This window comes from Nannospalax galili, unplaced genomic scaffold (genome assembly GCF_000622305.1).
Source record: "Nannospalax galili isolate Female #2095 unplaced genomic scaffold, S.galili_v1.0 scaffold1096, whole genome shotgun sequence".
Lineage (NCBI taxonomy): Eukaryota > Metazoa > Chordata > Mammalia > Rodentia > Spalacidae > Nannospalax > Nannospalax galili.
The window spans coordinates 1,838,199-1,846,512 of NW_008338289.1; positions in this window are offsets into that span (position 1 = coordinate 1,838,199).

Below are 8,314 nucleotides of genomic sequence, written 5' to 3' on the forward strand. Positions count from 1 at the left end.
TGCTGTAATTGTTTTGCAAGGCCAATCAAAGGAAAAGCAAAGGGACACTCGGGGCTCCTGACTAGAGGTGCTGAGCCCTCTGCCATCTTTGAAATAAGCATTTCCTGTGTCTGTGGTTACGTTCGGGTCTGAACAATCTACACATTGGGACAATTACAAAGATCAAATCTACAAATTTGCACACAGAGAAGAATTTCATGTCAATGTACTAGAACATCTTTTCAATGAAACCGGAGAAGAAAGTCTTCTAACCCTAGGAAAAACACACTTACCTCGGTACAAGAGACGTATAGCACACAAAATATACAGGACCAGAAAATAAACTCCCCACATCATATTATAGTTAAAATACTAAAACCACAGAAAAGGGTATTGAAAACTGCAGGAGGAAACCTCCAAGTCACACAGAAAAGGAAGCCGACAGAATAGCAGCTGATTATTCAAAAGAAACATTTTTTTGGTCTCTTTGAGTCAGGGTCTCTCTGTAGCCCCAGCTGGCCTGTTTCTTCCTCCCAAGTGCTTGGATTAAAGGCTTGTGCCACCATACCAGGCTCAACAGAAACTTTTAAAGTAAGGAAAAAATCATGATCAGTGGGAACAGAAGCCTTAAGGAGGGGATGGTAGAACATGTGCCTCCCAAGTGCTGGAATTAAAGGTGTGTGACACCATGTCTGGCAAGATTTGTTAATTTTATCTTTCAAAGAAACATGCTACTTTTTGTTATTGCACATATGTTACATTTAGTTTGTCTTTGCTTTTCTAGGTCTTTGAATAGCAATTCAAATAATAGCAATTTATTTGAGATATTTCTATGTTTTTAATCTTATTGACATAAACTTTACTCCTGGAGTTTCTTTTGGTATATTATTGGTTTAGGGATGATGTTTTTATTTTAGTTTGTATCAGAAATATTGGGGCTCAGAGGGGAAAGGCACTTGCTGCCAGGTCTGAGGATTGGAGTTCAATCTTGAGAACCCATACGATACAGAGAGCCAGCTTCCTCATGTTGTCCTCTGACCTCCACATATGCACAGTGGAATGTACACACACACACACACACACACACACACACACACACACATACACAATTGACAAAAAACACATGAAGTTGGGAGGGAAGGAGAGCAGGAATATGGGGGTATTGTCGAAGGGACTAATAAAGGGTAGGTATGATCATGTTTCACTGTATACATTTAAGAAATTCTCAGAATTAAAAAATTTCAATGTATTATTTTAGATTATAATTATCTTCTTAGTTCCTTTGTGGTCTATTAGATATTCAGGAGTATACTGACTGGAATGGATGTATAACTCTTAGGTAGTGAGGTATGCATGAGTCCCTTTGTGGACCCTTTTATGAAATAATGTTAAATTGGTAACAGAGCTGAGAGGGGCTGGGGCCCAAAACTTTGTGCCATTTATTTACCATGCCAGTGTCAATATTGGTGATAGAGGTACTAGTGTGTATACATCTTGACTAGATTTAGAATCACCATGGAAACATCTTTGGTTGTGTCTATGAGGGAGTTTCTAGAAATTGTGACTGAGGAGGGAAGACTCACCCTGAACATGAATGGCACCATTTCATGGCAGGGGATCCCAGTCTGAATGTAAAGGAGAAAGGACTCTGAGCACCACAATTCATCTCTTTCTGTTTCCTGCTGATGCCCACATCCTGAGAGCTTGAGTGATACTCTATTCAAAAGGAGAGGAGTAATTAGTTTTGTGGAGTAAATTTCAAGGCAGGATAGCAATAAGTCCATGTCGTGGTTAGTGCTCCTAGCTCTTTAGATCTACAGTGAAAGAGCGCAACAAGTGAACAGATAGAATCAAAGTATGAGCAGCTTAATGAGTCAAGGAACAAGAGCAACCTCAAAGCACAAACGTGAGAAAATAACTGAAGTTGTTAAACAGATTAGCATTATTAAAGGGGAACTTCTTGCTCTGCACTGGGACAATAGGGAAGGTACCTTGGAGGATAAGACCCCACCAGTCAAGGATCTAACTTGTGAAAATGCAAGTACAGTTCAGGAGAATTGAGAGAGCTAAGGAGGGAATTCTCTGCTAAAAATCAAAACAAAACAAAGAAAGCCCCAAATCACATAAGGAACTCTTTTGCCAAGGTAAACCTTGAAGACACAGGGAGGCCACTGGAACCGTGGTCCAAGGGACAGGGTCTACAACTCAAGTTGAAAGACGAATTTTGAATTCTAATCCACATGGTCAACTTTGGGAGCCATGAAAAATGTAACAATAAAAGAGTCACGGAAATTTACATCAAGATTACCACGCTCCACTGAGGGCAGGCAGTGTGTGATAGGGTTAGATTCTCGGAAAGGAGGCCCCGAGAACCCTCTGAATAAAGTTGCAAAGGTAAAGTCTTTGTGGCTATGGAGACTCCAAGATGTTGGGCATGCCAAAAACTTATAGGGACACAGCAGGTATGTAGAGTAAAGCTGGTCCAAGAAAGAGATCACATGTGTTGTAGGTAATGTTAGAATGGCAGGGATATCCATGATTATTGGAGCCTAGATAGCAAACATGAAGCTGATGATTTGGGGTTTTTTCCTGTGTTTTGGTCTTCTCTGGTGCTCTATTCTTTCTTGCTATTCTTCTGTCCCTCCATTTGGGAATTGGGAACATTTATTCAGTACCATTGTATATTAGTGTGATGGTTTAAATGACAAATGTCCCCCACAGGCTCATAAATTTGAACACTTGGCCCTGAGTTGGTGACACTGCTTGGGGGAGGGGTTATGGAACCTTCAAGAGGCAAGTGGTTCTAGAGAAAGAGCGTCACTGGGGAGTGGGCTTTGAGGTTTCATAGCCTTGCTCCACTTTCTGCTCTGACCTCTTTGCTTCCTGTGTGTAGATGGATTTGTGATCAGCTAGCTTCCTGCTACTGCCGCTCACTCTCATGCCTGCCCAGCCATAATGAACCCTATACCTCTGGAATCAGAAACCAAAACAACCTTTTTCTTCTTTGTTGATTGTGGTCATGGATTTTTTTTTTTTTTTAATCACAGTAACAGAAAAGTAACTAATAAAATTGGAATTATGGAATATTGTTATTTGATATTATAAGGGCTCATAATTTAGATCTTAGAAGAGACAGGATTTTGATAAAGGTTGGGACTGTTAAAGACTACAGCTACTTCTATCCCATCAACCTGGCATTCCATACCCATTCCCATGAGAGTTTACAATGTATCCTCTATAGGACAGAGCCTGTGCTTTCCCTAGATAGCAGTAATCACCTTCGCTACCGTACAGTATCGAGTGGCCCCTTGACTGAACTTCAAGCATCACCCAAACTGATCCCAAACCATTCAAGCCAGGATAGCAGCTGGCAGAGAGGCAATCCTCCATGCATTACAAGTCAGAAACCAGTACCAAAAGACTCAATGAACAAGTTAATTCCAGTTTTTCAAGCCGCAGCATAGAAATACAAGCAACATGGAAAACCAAGACAATATGAGTCCTCTGAAAATTAGGAATCCCATAATAAGTGGTTCTGGATAAGAGCAGATTAGATGAAATGCCAAAGAATCCAAAAGAACAGCTATAAATATGATCAAAGATTTCAAAGACAATTCAGGATATAAAGCACCATTCAATAATGAGGTAGAATTACTGAAGAAAATCCAAACTGAAATGGGGCTGGAAATAAAAAATTTCATCAACTCAAATCAAATGCTTACTAGAAAGATTCACTAGTAGAACGGGTAATGTGGAGAATGGAATATCAGGGTTTGAAAACAGAATAGGTGAACTGGATCATTCAGTCAAAAACAATGATAATTTTTTAACAAACCACATGAAAGATAGAATTACTGAAGAAAATCCAAACTGAAATGGGGCTGGAAATAAAAAATTTCATCAACTCAAATCAAATGCTTACTAGAAAGATTCACTAGTAGAACGGGTAATGTGGAGAATGGAATATCAGGGTTTGAAAACAGAATAGGTGAACTGGATCATTCAGTCAAAAACAATGATAATTTTTTAACAAACCACATGAATATAACATGCTAGATGTTTGGACACCATGAAATGCATCCCAAATATTTTTTTTCTTCTGGTCTTTTTGAGACATGGTTTCCCTGTAGTTCCAGCTGATCTAGAACTCACTGTGTAGACCAGGCTGGCCTTGAACTCACAGAGATCCGCCTGCCTGTGTGCCACCATGCCTGGTTTCACAGTGAAATAATTTCATGTTTTAAATTTTTATTTATTTAAAAATTTTATTTCTTTTTATTTTTATGTGTATAAGTGTATTGTCTGCCTATATGTAAGCACACCCATGTTGTACAATGCTCACGGAGGTCAGAAGAGGGTGTTGAATAACCCTGGAACTGGAGCTCTGGATGGTTGATAGCTGCCATGTGGGTGCTGGGAATTGAATGAAGTTCCTGTGCAAGAGCAGTCAGTGCTCTTAACCACTGAACCATCTCTGTAGTCCCTTGATTTATTTACTTTTATTTTATGTGAGTGAGTGTATTGCCTGCATGTATGTAAGTGCCCCCATGTCATGCAGTGCCCAAAGAACTCAGAAGAGGGCATCTGATCCCCTGGAACTGGAGTTTCATATAGTTGTTGGCCACCATGTGAGTGCTAGGATTCAAACATGGGCCTTCTGCAAGAGTGTCAGTGCTCTTAATCGCTGAGCCATCTCTCCAGCCCTAATTTCATGTTTTAATGCTTTTCTTTAAAAAAAAAAAAAAAAAAGAGTTGACACTACTAGGTCATTGCTCTGCCTCTCTCCTTCTGTCATTCTGCTAATTTTTTAATTAATTAATTATTATTTGTTTATTGATTTTTCTTTTTTTGGTTTTTAAGACAGGGTCTCTCTGTAGCCCCAGCTGGCCTGGAACTCAATATATAGACCAGGCTGGTCTTGACTCACAGAGATCCACCTGTTTTTGCCTCCCAAGTGCTGAAATTAATTTTTGGCTCATTTTAAAAGAAAACATTTGTTCTGGTGTGGTGGTATACACCTTTAGTCCCAGTACTTGCACTCGGTTAATGGGAGACCCTGTCTCAAACAAACCTCAAAAGAAAGAAAACATGCATTGGTAGAAAATAATCTATTTCTCTCCAATAGGGTGGTTATATTTTGTTGCTGCTGCTTTGTGTAGTATGTTTTTCCCAAGTGGGAAAAAACACCTGGATCGTAAAACTGCCTAACAAGAGAAGTAGTTTACATGGTAATAACATTTAAACTGCTGCCCAAAGCGGGGTGGTGTAAGAGAGACTTAAATGTGAAATACCGCATAACTTCAGAAAGCTGACCTCAACTGTCTTCCTGATAGTATTATTACAGTCTGTTTTTATAAGCCACTGATGACATACATTTAAAAATGCCACTACAAAAATTTCTTTTTGTTTTTGCCTATCATGTACTTAAGCTAGAGGTAACTGTTGGATAAAAAGCCTATAGTAGATATAAATTCAATAGTTAACTGATCCTGTTTTTGTTTTATTTTTTTGTTTGTTTGTTTGTTTGGTTTTGTTTCTCCTGCTCCAAGGAGATGGCATCCTTTAATCCAGTCTCTTCTCCTGTTCCTTGCTTTCCTTGTTCTTTTTAGATTCTGGAGGTTTGGGCTTGGTCACTTTGCCACCCAGCTTGGAGATGGTGACTGGGCACACACACACACACTCACTGCCCTTCTCCAGTCAGACTTCTCCACCTTCTTTTCTGGTTCTCCTCCCTCTCTGCCTCAGCAGTGCCTGAGTGGGTACCAAGAATTGCTGACACTGATGTTGGTACTGGTGGGACTGCATTTTGGGGCTGCATGGTCCTAGTTTAGCAAGCAGGCTGCCTTGGTTGCATGGAAGAGGTTTCTGTCCAAGATTCCACATACTGGTGGCTGGTGCCTGCCTGCCTGGCTGCTCTCTCCCCCTCCTGAACAGATGACACACTCTACACTTTGGATTTTCCTGTGCTCTGGGTCTCCCTTGGCAGGATTATTGAACAGGAAGGTGGGAACCTGATTCTGCCTTTGACTCAGTTACACCCTGCTGGGGAGGGAGAATTGGAGGGATAAGAGGAATAGGCAAGAGAGGATGCAGGTCATTGTTCTGCCTCTCTGGGCAATGGAGGGAGGGCCTACAATGTGTTTTTGACACCACTCTTGATGGGTTGAGTTGTGTGGGTTTACTCCAGAGTCCTCTCTTCTACTCCCTTGATTTGTAAGACTCCTGTTCTAATACCATGCTGCTTTTGTTACTATGGCTCAGTAGTGTAATCCAAAGTCATATATTGTGATACCTCCAGCATTGCTCTAGCTGTCTAGGATTTTCTTTAAAGCTATTTATTGTGTTTTGTGCTTCCATATAAATTTTAGAATTGTGTTTTGAAGTTTTGTGAAGAATGTCATTAGAATTTTAATAGGAACTGTGTTTTTGCAGTATGATGCCAATCCATGAGCATAGGGGAGGGATCTTTCCATTTTCAAGGCCCTTCCTCAAAGTTCTCTTCAGTCTTAACATTTACCACCTTGGCTCAACTTATTCTTGGATATTTATTTATTTATCTATTTACTTATTTTGGTCCTTTTGAAACACGGTCTCTTTGTAGCCCCATCTGGCCTGGAACTCACTATGTAGACCCTAGCCTCAAGCTCACAGAGATCCACTCACCTCTGCCTGCCTAGTGCTGGGACTAAAGGCCTGCATCACCATGCCCAACTTGTTTTAAATAGTATTTTTATTTAAATAATTTTATTAATTATTTGAGAATTTCATACAATGTATTTTAATCACATTCACCACTCCCTAACACCTGCCAGATCAACCTTCACACCCCTAACCACACACATTCATATTCACTTTTTTATTTTAAAGCCCATGGAATCCAATTTGTGTTACTCAAATACTATTGGGTACAGGGTCATTTCCTGGGGTTTGACTGACCTAACAGGGTTCATACACTTAAAGAAAAATGACTCTCCCTTTCCCACCAGCTCGAAATTACCAGGAGCTCCCAGCTAGGAGTGGTACTTCCTGCCCACATTCTCAATCCTATCTCAAGAACCTTCGAGGCTCTGGTGCATGCTGTCACAACCACTGTGTGTTAATATAACTGTCCTGCTGTGATCAGAAAACACTGTTACAATATACTATTGTAATACCTCAAGTACCCCCCCGTTTTGTGTCAGTTTAACTGGTCAATCATCTGGTCACAGGACCACCCCTACGAAGGCGGGTTTTGCTAAATAGATGGATATAGAGTTTTTCCTGCCTAGAATCCTGCCACTAGTGTAGAACTTCTGGAAGCTACAGCTGTGTAGTCCGTGAGTTTGTCCACTTCCCTGAACAATTCAGGGAAGGGTAATTTCTCTGCGTCTGCAGCACTGCATGACATGGGTGCACTTACATACATGAGGCAACACACTCATACACATAAAAATAAATATTTTTTAAAAATTTTTCTGTAAAGGACTCTAATAATAGAAAATAACTGCAGGAGATGTCAAACGTGTTTCCAAAATTTAATAAGCTTACTCACAGCCAAGAAAATCATCACCACACTGAAAAGACAGCATACAGAATGGAAGAAATTTTGCCAAATACACTTATTATTCTAAACTATATAAATCACTTAAAAATTAGGAATCAAAACAGTCAGCTACTAAATACATGGGCTAGTCAAGTAAACAGACAATAATCTGAAAAGGTTAATAAATATTTCAAGTAGTATTCCTTACTCACTGGGTTCATGCAAATTAAAACTACTTTGAGTTTCCTTCCACCTGAGTCAGAAAGGCATCGGGTAATCAGGTGACATCAGCTGGTGGCAAGGATGGGAGGAAAGAAGAATTATTATTATTATACAAGGCTTATGAGGATGCAAACCGATGTAGCCACCAGAGAATTCAGTGTGGATATTCCTCAGAAAGCCCAAATTAGAACTCCCACATTACTCAGCTATAACACTCCTGAGTGTGAACCAGAAGGACTCGAAGTCACCACACCACAGAGATTCATGCTCACATATGTTTCTTGCTGCACTATTCAAAACAGCCAGGAATACAACCAGCCTAGATGTCTGTCCACAGGTGAATGGAGAAAGAGAATGTGACAATTTTTCTTCCCCCATACCTATCTCTTGTCTCAGAGTTTTCCCTGCTCCAAAGTTCTTAAATACCATCACATTGCAATAACTCTTAGTCGTAATATTTGTGCCGGGGTCAGAGTACCTGAAAGTAGGCTCTGAGAGGCCCAGGAATGATGAGACTGTGATGGTGAAGCTTAAGTTGCATTGGAAAGTATAGGAGATTGGAGAGGCCAGAAACCTGGTGAAAAAAAAAAA